A 15,842-nucleotide genomic window follows, 5' to 3' on the forward strand; every position below is an offset into this window, starting at 1 on the left:
CGAGGGGACTCACTCTCTCTCATCAAAGACCTGGGTGAAGAGCCAGATGTTTTTGGCTCTTCTGAACAACAGCCATCCAGATCTTAGAGGGTACCTAGTTCTAGTTGGCAGATGCTGCTAAAGAGAAGGTGAATTAGGTGCTGCCTCTTGCAGCATTCTGGCCAATTATTGTTGCCTATTATTTCTCATTTATAAAATGTTTCTTGTGCTGAGAGCTACAAAGTGTTTTTAGGCACAACCTGGGTTTGTATCTATCCCATATTCTCAGTATGGCACATCTAACATAACAATTTTTAAAACCCAAACTAACCTTGACTTTTCATACCACAAATATCCATGCCCCCCCCAAAAAAAATCTTATGTCCTTCTAACTTCAAAAGCTTTCTGTTTCTCAGCAGCACCCACTTTTTCATCCAAATCAAACAGCAAGCTTCAAAATACAATTTTAAATCAGGTAGACCCAATTCTCCCCTCTCCTTTGCATCTTGTATCAATTTATATTTCCCTCATGGTTGATTTTTCCATCACACAATTTTAAACTGATCCTTTTACCATTGTTTAAATGGTTCATCAGTTCATCAGGTTTTGTCTGAAACAAAAACACTATTCTAAGCAGTGGTGAAATGTAAAATTTGTTATTACTGGTTCTGTGCGTGGCTTGGTGGTGGGGGTTTAATGTGACTGGGTGGGTGTGGCCACCTTTTTTTTTTTTACTTTTAAAAGCATTTTTTTCTACAACCTTAAGAGGTTGCAGAAAAAAATGCTTTTAAAAGCCTCTGAGGATCAGGCAACTCTGCTGGGATCATCAGAGGCTTTTAAAAGCATTTTTTTCCTACAACCTCTTTGGCCAAAGAGGTTGCAGAAAAAATGCTTTTAAAAGTTAAAAAAAAAAGCCTCTGATGATCGCGCGGCTCAGCTGGGCATGGGGTGGGGTGCAGGAATTTTTGCTACTGGTTCTCCGAACCACCCACCACCATTGCTACCGGATCGTGCGATCCAGTTGGAACAGGGAGCATTTCACCCCTGGTTCTAAGTAATGGAGTCATTTTTATCACAGAAATTCTTCCCTACAATGACAGTTACAGTTTGTTCCATCTTAGCATTTTTTTTTTTTTTAAAAAAAGATCCATTCCATGTCCTAACATAGTTATTTTGAAATAACATACAGTTCATACTTGTCATAGTGGGAGGCACTGTTTTACGGTGGTTCTCCTCCTACCTCTTGGGTCGAATGCAAGCGGTGTTGGCGGGGGGGCAGAGATCGGCCTTGAGGCCCCTCACCTGTGGGGTGCCTCAGGGGTCGGTTCTCTCGCCTCTCCTGTTCAACATCTATATGAAACCGCTAGGGGAGATCATCCATGATTTTGGGGTGAGGTATCATCAGTATGCTGATGATATTCAGCTTTATATTTCCACCCCAAACCAACCCAGTGATGCCCTTGATGTGATGGCCCGGTGCCTGGAAGCGGTACGGGTCTGGATGGGCAGAAACAAATTGCAACTCAACCTGGCCAAGACCGAGTGGCTGTGGGTACCGGCATCTCGGTTCAGGGGAGAGGTGCCATTGCTGACTATAGGGGGTGAGGTTTTGCCCCCTGTAGACAGGGTGCGCAACTTGGGCGTCCTTCTGGATTCATGGTTGAGCTTAGAAGACCAGATAACGACTGTGACCAGGGTGGCATTCGCCCAGATACGTCTGGTGTGCCAGTTGCATCCCTACTTGGACTGAGATGCCCTACGCACAGTTACTCATGCGCTGGTCACCTCACGGATTGACTACTGCAACGCTCTCTACATGGGGCTGCCCTTGAGGACCACTTGGAGGCTTCAGCCATGCGGGTTGTGATGGGAGAATCCGGACACTCCCATGTTACACCCCTCCTGAGCGGTTTGCATTGGCTACCGGTTGCCCTCCAGGTGAGATTCAAGGTGTTAGTGTTGACCTATAAAGCCCTACATGGCTTAGGACCAGGATATTTGGTGGACCACCTACAGCCAGCAACAACATCCCATCGCCCGGTTCGCACCCATAGAGAGAGCTTACTCAGGGTGCCGTCGGCTAGACAATGGCAGCTGGCGGCCCCCAGGAGTAGAGCCTTCTCGGTTGGGGCGCCCACCCTCTGGAATCAACTCCCCTTGGAGCTCTGACTAGCGCCCGACCTTCGCACCTTCCATCGGGAATTAAAAACCTGGCTTTTCAAATCCCTTGACCTGGTCTGATGATGGGGTTTTAAGGGTTTTAATGGGTTAATTTTAAATTTTTTAGGTTTTAGTCTTTATTTTTATTGTGGCTTGTGTTTTATTGTTGTGAGCCGCCCTGAATCCATTGTGAGATAGGGCGCCATATAAGCCGAATAAAATAAATAAATAAATAAATAAATAAATAAATAAATAAATAAATAAATAAATAAATAAATAAATAGTGGCACCAGATATTTTACCTTCTTCTCACCGTCTTTTGCTTTCTACTTTCTTAAAACCCATTTTATTCATCAATTCAATTTGATTTTCTACTTTCATATTTTTGCTAACAGATTCATTTTCTGTTTATTAATCTTGAAACAAAGTTTCAATTCTCTTTAAAGGATCTTCCAGAATCAACCCCAAGTCATCTGCAGAACTCCTTAAGCCTTAAGTTTCTTTTTTAATTATAACTCCCACAATCCTTTCATCATGCCTTATATCTCTATTCAATGTTTCAATAACCTAAATAAATAAATAAGGAGACAGAGGGCATCCCTGTCTTCTTCCTTTTTGTATCTCACAGGTTTTTGTTAGATCTCTCTTAAATTATTTAGTGACAAATAAATTGATCTTACCCATTTTATAAAGTTCTCTCCAAAATCCATACCCTCCAAAACCTTGAATAAGGAAGTCCACTCAAACTGTCAAAGGCTTGCTCTGCAGTTAAGCAAATCAATATGACTTATGTTGCTTAACTTATGTATTCTAAAATGCTCAAAACATTTTAATATTGTCCTTTAACTATATTTTAGATTTTTTTTAAAAAACACATTGATCCTTACAAATTCTTGCAAAATTATTTTCAACTAGAATAATTGTGAACTGTTATTATTCAATAATGATATCGACCTACAGATATTTTTTTTTAAAGTCAAATCTTGTCCCTATTTAGGTATATTTAGCAATATTGGCCTTTTTCATCCACTCCTTATGAAATTATTTGCCAAAAACGGTTAATCTTTAATTTTTTTTTCTTATTAATTCTGAAAGAACATTGACTCATCCAGTGAAATTTTCTCATGTGTCACTCAGAAAAATCCTTACAATCTTTAGTTGTCATTAGTAATTGGGGTTCTCATGATTGGCTACCCAACGCTGCACCAAATTTGACAAAATGGGGTAAATATGGCTATGAAATTTCAGATACTATGGATATGACCCCTGGAGCCCTTCCAAAGATCACCATTACAATATAATTTCACAGAAGATCAAATTATCAAATGACCAAATATGTGGAAAGTAGGCTTTTTAACAGTATTGAATGCATTTAATTCTATGCAATTTGTGTTTAGTTTAAATTTTCATAACCTTGAGCCACTTCTTTTTTCTAGCACTGCCTATTTTTGGACTGCTGCTAAATTTGTCCTTAAAATATATTCTTCACTACTGATTTAAAACATACTAATAAGTCAGTGTCTATATATTAAGGTAAAAGCTACATTAAATATAAAAAGACATCCAGGAAAAACCCACAGTGACTCATTCTATTGTTAATCCATCAGGTAAAATCCACCCACTTCTCCAGTCTTTCATCTCCTATGGGTTAAAATGACCTAATTTTCTATTATTATTTAAAAAAAAAACTTCTTGCTTATATTCTTATCCATTTAGACTGGCATTCTTCAGTAGATCTATTGCAAAACCAAGAAATTTAAAAACTTTCCAAGGAAAATTAGTTATGCATATTTCTACCACTTGCCTGAGTCTGGAACGCCTCACTTAAAATGAACCAGTTTGATTTTCATCAACTGAATCTATTGCAACTTCTTGCAACATCTCTGGCTGAGCTTTCTGCCCTTTTCCTCAAAATTTATCAATAAGCTGCAGCAGCAAAATGTGCCTTGCTGCAATTTAGAGTTGGTTTAACCAGGTTTTACCCGTCTGGATGCCATTCGGATGTGTGGATGTTTAACTCTGAGTATTGGGATAACCAGACTAACTATAGCTGAAAACTAGTGAATAGTTTGATTCAGCAGTACAATATAACAAGAATAACAGTCAGGCAGCATTCTTCAAACATGTAAATTCCTCATTGTCTTTGCTAGAAAAAAACAAATCTCCTTTAAATCAAGTCCAGTTCCTAGTGAATTTCATGAATATGTCCACATAATTTTCTCAAGCAAGAACATAATTTGTCATGATGATTGTTGAGAATGTTTTTCCTATTCACGTTTTATCATCCTTTCAATGCTACACTTGTAATAATATTCTTTTGGGCCTGTAACACTGATTAAAAGGGGGGAGGGACTAGAGTTATTTATTTTTTAAAAAAACTATTAATCCAAAACGTTTAGGATTATTATTATTTTTATTCTGCTCCCTCCAGAGGTCAAGTGATCTTCCCGTTGAGGAGCACAGGTAATAATTACAGGTCCTGGAGGAATAGCTCAGCTCAGATACCCAGAACTTAAATAGAAAAATAGAAGAAAAAAAAATCTGGGCTGATATGTGTTGGTAACAACACCCCTCCCCCACCTTACAGAAGAAAACAGGACTCAGTTGTAAACAGATCTCTCTGTATGCCTCCTCAGAAATATGCAATAACAAAATCATAAAAAAGCTGTTCCTCTGCATGCTACTTATAAGCACAGTAATTCTCATTAGGTTCATTGCAGTCTAGGAAAAAAAAGTACAAAATTGCATTCAATACAAACAACTAAACAATTACCTCACTACATAAATTACACAAGAGCAGGATCTCCTGCCTCCTTTTTCTTTCTTTTCTTTTTTCTTTTTTTCAGGCCAATACAAAACCATCTATTTAATTCCCCCCCCCCCCCCTTGTAAAATGTTTGGATAAATTGCTATTTGCACAGGGCAGCCTTACATATGCTTATTTGGATGCAAGTTAAATAAAGCTTATTTCCAGGGGAAAAGATAGTAGGACTGCAGCCTTGTTAAAACAGAATAAAATTAAACCATTCAGGATCAGACAGCACTGATTGTCTTTCAGTGGTTTCTGAGGGGAAAAAAGAATGAGAATTCTTTCACCTCCATTTCCCCTCCTTTTGACCACTGGCTTGTAATATATAAACAACATATCATTTATACGACACATAATTGTGTCTCACGTTACAGGGTAAGAACTTTGTCAGCAATAGGTGCTCACTCACAATCTCTCAGCTGTCCCCAATTGCTCAAGCAAATAATAAACCATTGGATTCCTAGATGCAAAGGGTAGGACCTTTCCTAAGCTGCAATTGATAGGAAGCAATTGACTAAGGTTAATTTACCATTTTTTACCACTATCAGATCAGATTGCTTCTGCCCTTAATTGGTTGCAAAAGAATCGTGCTTCCAGCAACAGAAGAAAAATAAATCTTCCACTGAGAAAACAGGCATCAAATGAGCTGGCTCAGAATTACATTAGAAGGATCTAAAAGGAAAAGAAAAGAAAAACAAATGAAGTGAGAGAAACAGCATGAGGCTGCTCCTAGTAATCTTATTGCTTTCAGTTGTTTGAGTTTTTCCAGGCAGGTTTCTGAGGTAACTTTGCACTCTGATCCCTGGAAATCCCTAACATTGAGAAAGTATGTATATAATAGTTGTGTCAGGTTGAATTCTTCAATTTGACAATTCATCAGATGCTTCTATGACCTCTTTAACTTCCCTTAAATCACCACTTTGGGGAATCTGACCTTCTGTCTGACCTTCATTGCACATTCATGCTGATGCTATTCCTTCATTCTCTTTTTGTCTGCTTGGGAAATTATACTTGGCTTTACTCCTTTTAGCCTACTTAACAAGCCAGACTACAATTACAAGGGTCATTTTATAATTTGACCAGCGGAATCAAATTCAAGAAGTATAAAATCTGGATTTGATCAGTTGCATCACAAAGGTAGGTAACGACAGATAGCAAGGAAGGTACTAATACATTTATAAAAATAATGCCAAGATATACCTGGGAATTGGAACTTCCACTGAAAGTCTGATGCAAAAACCCATACCTTCAATCAAATAAGGACCGCTTACACCAGTGGCTAAAAGCAATACTAAAGACCAAAATAAATCTAAGATGCATAAGAATAAATGGAGGGATTTATTATCAATACATATACAACAGCCTTTAATGTTTGTTGAGTTATGGTTTCTAAAATTGTAGTGTTGGTGGAAATTTTTGGCAGAACAAACCAACATATCTGGACTGAAGGCTGCTAAGTTGGAAAAAGCCAAACTAAATGACAAGAACTTTTTCAATATCAAGTGGTTTCAGACTCCCTATATCAAGCCTGTCAAACTTGTGGCTTTATTCCACTGCACTGGTATTAAAACTATTAAAATGATTACTATTATTTCAGGAGATGTTTGAAGAATTGAGACAAAAACTAACAGCTACAATGTCAGCAACAATGTCTTCTACAGAAAGACTATGTCCAAAAGATGTTAGACAAGAAATTACAGATATTACAGTATAGAGAATATTCTGGCAGATCAACAGGATAATGAGCTGAAACAAACTTCATCTGATGCAGAAATACTAGAGTATAAAGAAATCATTGAAATACAGGAAAATAAAAAAAAGTATGACTATAAGATACAGATGACAGTAAAAGGAATATTAGAAATGGTAAGGCAAGATAATAACCTGGATAATGGCCCCTTGTTGGATTTACAAAACAGGTTTGCTAAGGCCTGACTAAGGCCATTTTGAAACTTCAGGTTTGCCACAATGGAGATGAGGATTAGAGAGGGGGGGAGTAGTGATAGCTGGGGTTTGGTAGCCAAAACAAAATAGTTTCAAGGACATTCCCACAGGTGGCTGAAGAAAGGAGGAGTGACGTTGCCCAAGCAACCGAATTGCACCCTGATTGGACCGTGTGACTGATTGTTTGGGGGAAGGGGAAATTTTTTTACTTTTAATTAGGTGAAAACCATGGAAACATTTAGAGTCGGTTTTCACCAGCCTGTGCCAATATGATATATCCAATAAAACTATTCTTTGAGGAACCTACCTGCCTCAGAGTTCTGTTTGCTATGGGTGTATTACTTGGAACCCTGACATGGGTTCTGTTTGATTTTCAGAGGAAGCCGTGTGGTGAAAGGTTTTGCTTACTTTTGCCTCAGCACTAGTGTTTGCAACAGTAGGTACTAGAATGTTGCAGAGAACAAGAACTAGAATGGAGTAGATTCAACTCTTAAGTGTTCCATCCAGTGGTGGGTTGCCCCCAGTTCACATCAGTTCTATAGAACCGGTAATAAAACCAGCGTGAGGCTCCACCCACCGATCCCAATGTCATTAAAATGCGCTTGCGCGAGTGAAGCAAGCACACACACACGGTCCCGCTGCGAACCTGTAGTAAAGGTAAGTAGAACCCACCCCTGGTTCCATCCCATTAAAATGAAAATCAGTGTTGGTCTATTTTATCCTTCCAATATTTTTTTATTTCCTATCAAATATTCAGGTAGATGATGGGCAAAATAAAACATCAGATTGTTCCTCATTTCCCTTTTCTTGCTTTTTTGAGGCTTGAATATAATGACCATTTGTGACTCATCACAGAAAAGTTGCTTGCTCACTACACCAATTTATGATTTTCATTAAAGAGAGGGAAGGAAAAAGGAAGGTCAGAATGCAACAATGCCTCTGATATGACTGAAAATACAAATGGATACTATATAAAGAGTCAATGAACCTTTGACAGTGAAGAAGTACCCTTCAAAATTAGATCAATGTATCATGTTCCAGTTATAAATATGATCGCTGCTAGAGCTGAGAGAGCTGAAGTGTCACTAATATACTTCAATAACAGACAATACCATCCCGCCCTCCAAAAAAAGTGTTACCATTTAACATCACAATGCAGGTGTTATATTTGTCTTGCTTCCCCAATGTACTTTGCCTTGACTTGAGGACAAGTAACCAAAGTGGTCCTACTTTTCAAGAAGACCATCATTGCTACATTAAAATGTTATCACAATAACCAGAAGACACCATTTGTGTATTTTTAAAACCATACAAAGAAATAGAAAGCAGCCAAAAGATAAAATATTGTCTTAAATTATTAGTCTTAAAAGTAAAGAACAAACAATGCAAAACATTAATTAATTCAATAATAGTTAGTGATAACTGAGTTATAATACATTCGGAATGGAGCTGTGAAGTTCTACTTTTTCCTAGTATATATTATTTACAATTTATATGGAAATATAACAGCAACATAAGAATAAATTCATAAATGGCAACCAAGATAAAAACCACAAATAACCATTGCACAACTATCTCACAGGTGCTTCCACCTGTTCTGACCTTCATTTTACCTTTTTTTGCATAAATCAAATAGTTTTTATTTATTTTTCATTTATTTATTTAATTCGACAGTGCCCATCTCACCTACTATAAATGACTCTGGGCAGTTTACAATAGCATAATAAAACAACATAATTACATGGCTAAAAGTTTTGTTTATAAGTAGTTTTGAATGTATTTTTAGAGTTAAGAACTTTTTGTACAATTTTTATCTTTTTATATTGAATAAAGTTTGTTTTTAAAAAAAGAGAATTGCTAGGGAGGAGCCATTTTAAAATCTTCATGCCAACTAAATGTTTGAAGCTATACAACCTCTTTGCCCTCTGGAATGCAGCCCCTATTACTAAATCTGAATTGATAAAATACTTTTTTTCTCGCTTTTATTTGGATCAGAAACTTTTACATTAGAATTCTATAAAATTTTACAGCTCATTTTCTTTCCACAATTTTATAGGGTTTATGAAAAATTGATCAATGGTTACAGTTACATGGGTCTTCTGTATTAATTCATCTTCTGTTTTTAATAGAAAGAAAAAGAATGTTGGTTGGAAACAGAAAGCTCTACGTTGTATAAATAGAATTAATATTAATTCAGTTCTATCAAAAGTTGGGAATATAATTCATTACATTAATTCATTACAATGCATAAAGATTGAGCCTTTTTTCCCCTCTGAAAAACCAGAAAGTTTTTTACCCAGATAATAATAATAATAATAATAATAATAATAATAATAATAATAATAATAATAATGCTAATACAAGATTAAGATGTATTTTGATGGTATACAAAGATATTCTTTCTCAAAACTATATCCATTTATTAATATGATCAGAAATGGGAACTACAAAATCTTTGAAAATGATATGAGAATTAGAGACAGAAATATCAAACTGTGAATGTAAGCAGAAAACATCAACAACAACCTGTTCCTAGGTTTCTCTTCAATAGCTTCAGAGAACTCATGCATAAATATTTTACATACTTGGCATCTTACCCTAGTTAAAATTCATAAATAACAATAAAAACTTAGAAGCACCTTTTTACATATGTGATGGTCATGTCTAAAAGGTAGTAAATTTGGGGATATATAATTTCAGGAAACAACATTAGTAACAAAGAATAGAGAAAACAACATATTTAGGGCTTTTGTCATTATTTTCTAATGTGGATATATTTTTCTGGTATGCATACAAAGACACACTTTTTTATTGCTGAATGCTAGCTTAGTAATAGAAAAATTCTGGAAACACATATAACATATTAGCCTACTTTTCTTTAATGGAAATATTAACATATAAATTGAAATCAGTTGAAGAAAATAAGGGAAAAAGGGTACCTCACCTCCAATCCATATTTCATGACAAATCTTCCTTTCCTAAGATTTTCCTTCTTTGAATGCGTCTCTGGTTTCATTTTCTATTAAATATTTCAACTTATGTTCCATGTATAAAACCACTAATGAGATTGACTATTATCAGTTCCAGGAATTCTAGAATGTTTGTTTGTTTCTTTTGTATGCTTTGAGGTATTACCTCAAATATAGACCTTTCTGTATTTTCTATATAATTTATATAGAATAGACCTTCCTGATGATACAACAGTGGTGAGACTCATCTCCAGGGAGGGATGAGTCTGCCTAAAATGAGGTGGACCAGCTGTTTTCGTGGTGTGAAGATAATAATTTGGTCCTCAACACAAATAAGACCAAGGAGCTTGTCACGAGTGTTTTCAGGATTGCTGTGGCTACTTGATCAGTCACAAACAGTATGGTTTCAATTAAGCCATCTCCTGTTTGCAATTACCTGCAAGCCTTCCCTGCCCTAGTTAATTGCAGGTTAACTCCCCATATAAGCAAGGACCTTTTTGCTTGCTACTCGGGCCTAAACGCTGTTTTAGGCCTAGATGCAAGAGTCTTGCTGGAAGCTGCAAGCAGAGCTCAGTGCAACGTCGCAGATGGGAGGAGAAGCACAGATAAGGACTCCAGACGCTGTTGCAGAGAAACTCCTACGGATGCTTGCCTTTTGCTGTTTGAAGCACGCAAGCTATCATCGGGACTGCTGTTGCTGGACATTCTTCCTCCCACAAACTTTAAGCTACATTTGCTGTTTGACTGTTTTTACTTCAGGTGACTTTTAGCTGTGAAGTTTGTGCTGCTGCCCTTCTACTACCTCGATGATGTATTGATACCGAAGCTGCTTATCTTCATGTTAGCTTTATTCTCTTGTGAACTGTTTCGGTATTGTGGAGAGGAATCTAGGGAGATAGCCTTGCTTCACATAACCAAGATAAGACTTTGTTTTTAATGTGCTTTCTTAAAGACATAGTGCTTTTTAAACATTTTAAAGTAAATTATATTTTTACACAAGACTCCTCTGTCAGATTTATTTCAGTCCTAGTGCGTTTGCTCATGAGCTGTTTCCAGGTCCGGGGGACCCCTCAACCCCATTCCCTAACAGAGCTTATAGTGGACTACAGAAGGAATAGATCAGACATCCGGCCCTTGGTTATCAATGGAGACCAAGTGGAGCAAGTGACCAGTTTCTGGGTGTTATCATAAAAGATGACCTGACCAGGGGCGCTCACATTGCAGCACTGGTCAAAAGGGCCCAGCAGAGATTATACTACCTGAGACTTCTCAGGAAACAACTGAATGAAAAACTGCTGGTGACCTTCTACTGCTGCACCATAGAGAGTATTTTACTTACTGCACCTGTGTATTATTTGCCAATTGCACAGTGGCAGATAGGACAGCACTCCAGAGGGTTAACATCATTGCCCAGAGGATTATTGGTTGCCCTCTCCCCTTCTTGGAAGAGCTTTATAGCTCCCTCTGCCTTAAGAAAGTTCAAAACATTCTTAAAGATCCATCTCACCCTGGGCACCCTTTTTTTGAACTATTACCATCTGGCAGGCAGTACAGGGTAATAAAAACAAGGACAAATAGTCTGAAAAACAGCTTCTATCCCAGAGCAGTAACTATATTGAATTCTACTGTATAGTGCAATATTAACGCAGTATCAGGGGTTTTCAATTTAATTGCAGAGAATGTGAAGGATGTGTTTGTTTTGTTTGTTTGGTTTTTCTTATGTATAATGTACATGGAAGATGGCATTTAATTTCATTGTACGAGGTGCAATGACAATAAAGTACTACTCTACTACTGCATTTTCTATAGAATTTTATAGAATTTCTATATAATTTAAACAGCTAGGCAAGCAGATCCTGTTAAGTCACTGTGTGGGTTTGTTCTGTGCTTTGCTTGATGTGTGAATTCAGTCATTGTGATGTTATGTGTGAATTAAAAAGAAGAGTTAAAATTTAGTATGATATGCAAATAAAACCATTTTTTCAGTCTTCAGGTTTTTGTTTTACCTATTTTGTTCTTCTATACTGTACAATCAAGGATAGCAAATCTCCCATCTTAATCAGAGAATTCTATCATTAACACAGATCAAGAGCTGGTACCCCTTTCCATGTGCCACTGACCTGTGAATTTTCTTTTACTCTTCAGTCTTTTTAACTTCTAATCATACTTAACTAGATACTTTGTCTCATATTCATCCTACTCTGATTTGAGCAGTCAGAAGCCACCTTATTCCCAGGTAAGACTTTCCAACTTCTGATGATTTTTTTTTCATCTCTGACATTTGTATGCAATATCAGAGAAGAAAATAAAGAAAGGGGAAACACAATTTTCCCTTCAAAATATAGTGTTATTGATATGCAAATTTAAGTGATTGCTCAGTTTAAAAGAATCGTGCAATAATCAACTTTCTTCAGTTGACTGGCAACCTTAATTTTAAGATGTTTTGGAGGAATTGCTTTTTAAAATCTTTGAAGGTCTTGAATTTAACTGTTTGTCCTAGAAATCATACACTGCATCTTCCCTGTGCCAACTCTCTGATGTACACCTATATAAATATACACACAACAAAAGCAGATGGCTTTTTATGAAGGTATTGGCATCTGTAAATCTCCTTGTCCTAAATGTCAGCAATGTCCTTCTAGGGTAATTTTGTTTGAACTATAGCTTTTTTTCAGGTGGGTAAATTTGCATGAGCACTCTCCTCTACATATGTAATAATCTTTTTCTTTTTTTCTTTTTTTAGTCCTTCAGAAATATTGGAGGTGAGCTTCTATTTCCCATGATCGCATCCAAAACTGAAATTAATTTATTCATGTTTGCAGGAATCTGATACTATTGCTATAGAGCTGTGATCTTTTCTACAAAAGTCCATTTCAGGCTGACCATTATCTGGGTAATAATTCTGTAGCCTATACCAATGAAATTTGTAAGTATCTCAATTATATTAAAAATCACATGTTCTAACACCCATGGCTTCTGCCAAGGAAAATTGCTAATATGCTGTGTCACGTATATTAATCAATACACATGGGACAATGATATTACAAGTAGTGCTTGAGTTACAGCCAGACACTTAATCTCTGGTTGCAGTCACAGTGGCCTTGGAATGGGCGCTTTTATAACTGATAAAGTGCTTCTGGCCATCAAAAAATGTCATACCACCTCCTGCCCCCAGGTATATGACCACATTTCGGACACTTGGCAATCTGATTGCATTTACCACCCACGTGATCACTATTTGCAATTTTCCTCTAACATGCTGGAGTAATAAACCTCAAATCTGTCAATAATGCAACAAATGTCAACATTAGGAACTCTTTACAATGCTGACATTTGCCGCTATAACCATCCTTCTCTGAGGGGAAACTCCTCAATGCACTGGAGGAATGGACCTCAAATGTGGCAAAAGTTAGAGAAAATGTCATAATTATTCTCCCTCATGTGGTGGAGAGAATTGATGTTCATGAGGCCCTGGATCCTCTCCCTGGTGATTTACTTAATGGCATGTGTGATGATTTAATGACCACAAGTGGAAGAGTCAGGATTGCAGTCATTGAGTGAAGCATCATGTGGCATCTCTCTTAATGACTGCCTTGCTCAGTGACCAAGATTCCAGACCCAATTGTGGTCATAAGTAGAGATAAGGGTAAAAGTGAAGGAATCCCTGTAGATTTTATTCTTTACTTTCCTCCATGTTTTGTGTCAGATGGAGAAATAGAAATATTTTCCTACGGGAAAAAAATATTGGCATAAAATTGTATCACTATTTGTAGTCTGAAATGTAACAGTATAACAGATAGGCCTATTTGTCAGAAGCCCTCTTGAAACCTCTGAAGAGTTTTGTCCCTTCACTAAGGGAGTATTTGTTTTTTATGCAAGCAATCCAAATTATTTTTAAGGCCATTTGAGACAAAATTCCTCATGTTTTGTTTTTCACTCATACCTATTGAGAATTATTCCTCTGCAATTTTCCTTAGTGAAAATATCACTCCTTCATCATCCTTTTAAAGGACCTTCATCCATAACATTCTTGTGTGCAGGTTCAGTGGATTCCAGTAATATATTTCTGTCACACCACTTAAACAACTCTCTCTCTCTTTGAATGCACAATTAGACACACTCTGGCAAATACACAGTGTTGTTGACAGAGATCTGACACCTACCAAAGTATCTGAAATAAGTGTAGTTCAGCATCAATTGTAATGATTGCCACAAGGAATTATTGGCTACATAAGTTCATCAGGGCTATGCAAACTATTTAGAAGATGCTCTTTGAAACACGCAGGAGAGCAATTGTTTTTAAATCATTAAAGCTGACAAATTGTTCTGTTTTTGTTCATGCAGATGTTTTAGAAGCTGCTCTGACTATCTCTACAGATTCCAAAGCAGCTGTAAAAGCCTGGGAAAAGATGCAGCAGCTTTAACTGTCTAAAAACATGTGTTTTCTATGCCCTCTTGCATGATCTGAAGCTCCTCTTTGAGAAACTTTCTCTTCCTAGAGAAAGAGATAAAAAGCATTCTACCCAGGAATTTGAACTCAATTCTTGATTTATGTTTGTTTTGCAAAGCACAGGTTTTTTTTATTTACTTGAAGACGGTTTAAGATTTATGTCAGTGTTGAATCATATCTCGGGCAACTGCAAACCGCATCATTTTATTTATTTTTTTTGCAATTTCTTTATGATGTTTCACATAATGTAGATCTTCAGAGATTCACAAGACTCATACCATTATTTTATTTTTTTTAATTTGATTTATATGCCGCCCTTCTCCGGAGACTCAGGGCGGCTTACAATGTGCTCAGCAATAGCCTTCATCCTTTTGTATATTTATACAAAGTCAGCTTATTGCCCCCACAAACTGGGTCCTCATTTCACCTACCTTAGAAAGGATGGAAGGCTGAGTCAACCTTGAGCCTTGGCGAGATTCGAACCCTGCAGTAATTGCAGGCAGCTGGTCTTAAGCAGCTTAATAACAGGGTGCCTTAAACCCCTGTAGTACCAAGGCTCTTTCGTTTGTAGCAAAGAAGCACTATTCTGCAGTCTGCTCAGAATTTTTTCTTTTAGACTTTTCTGCTTTAAGTTGTTTGTTGTGCTTTTAACTGATCTCAGCAACTTTCGTTGATTTTATTTTATTTATTTATTAAATTTACAGGCAATCCATCCCACCATCAAGTGACTCTAAGCAGCTTGCAAAATTACAAAACTTTGTAATTTATGTGTAACTTTAATATTTAATGTTAAAAAGTAATGCTCGGTATTTATGTTATTTGTTTAAATAACTTTTTCTTTTATTTTGCTTACCTTTTGTAAGAATCCTCTACCCAATGCCTAAACACTATGTAGCCAGTGTAGGCAATATATAAATTGTGTCAATATTTGTGTAGGTGTATGTGTTTTTACTTTTTATCACAGTATAGTATATCAGAGTGCTGTCACATACACTAGAGTTAGGAGATGGATGCCAGCTTAAGTACCCTGATGGAAAATAGGTAATTACAGTAGGAACAACCAGTGTTAAAACACTGAGAGCCTTGGTGGCGCAGCAGACTAAAGTGCTGTTAAGTAACACCAGCTGCCTGCAATTACTGCAAGTTCAAATCTCACCAGGCTCAAGGTTGACTCAGCCTTCCATCCTTTCAAGGTAGGTAAAATGAGGACCCAGATTGTGGGTGCAATAAGCTGACTTTGTATAAAAAAAGAACACTGCTTGGGGGGGGCGAAAGCCCTACTAAGCTGGTACATACAAAAGTATGAAGGTTATTGCTTAATGCATTGTAAGCCACCCTGAGTCCCCTGAGTCTCCGGAGAAGGGCGGCATATAAATCGAACGAATAAATAAATAAATAAATAAAATCAGGCGGCTTCTTGGAGCTCTTCCATGAACCCTGCTATCTACCACAAAATATTTCTTAATAAAATTCCTGCTCCATATAGCCTGTTTTTAATCCTGTAAACTGTGTAAGAAAATCTTAACAACCA

At 36.9% G+C, this 15,842-nt stretch overlaps 1 long non-coding RNA gene across 2 annotated transcripts in view; it reads left to right on the forward strand.

Moving 5' to 3' along the window:
- The window catches only part of LOC117661271 (uncharacterized), a 62,861-nt gene extending 47,617 nt beyond the window's left edge, over window positions 1–15,244 (forward strand). The window contains exons 6-7 of one of the 2 annotated variants that reach the window (XR_015733181.1): window positions 12,684–12,787; window positions 15,016–15,244. This is a non-coding gene — a long non-coding RNA (uncharacterized LOC117661271). Of the gene's footprint in view, window positions 1–12,683; window positions 12,788–14,205; window positions 14,392–15,015 lie in introns of those variants that run through there. The other variant, XR_009622187.2, reaches the window with a different exon arrangement.
- Window positions 15,245–15,842: the final 598 nt, after the last annotated feature.

This window comes from Pantherophis guttatus, chromosome 3 (assembly GCF_059756535.1).
Source record: "Pantherophis guttatus breed Tessera chromosome 3, ASM5975653v1, whole genome shotgun sequence".
In the NCBI taxonomy this organism is placed as follows: Eukaryota; Metazoa; Chordata; class Lepidosauria; order Squamata; family Colubridae; genus Pantherophis; species Pantherophis guttatus.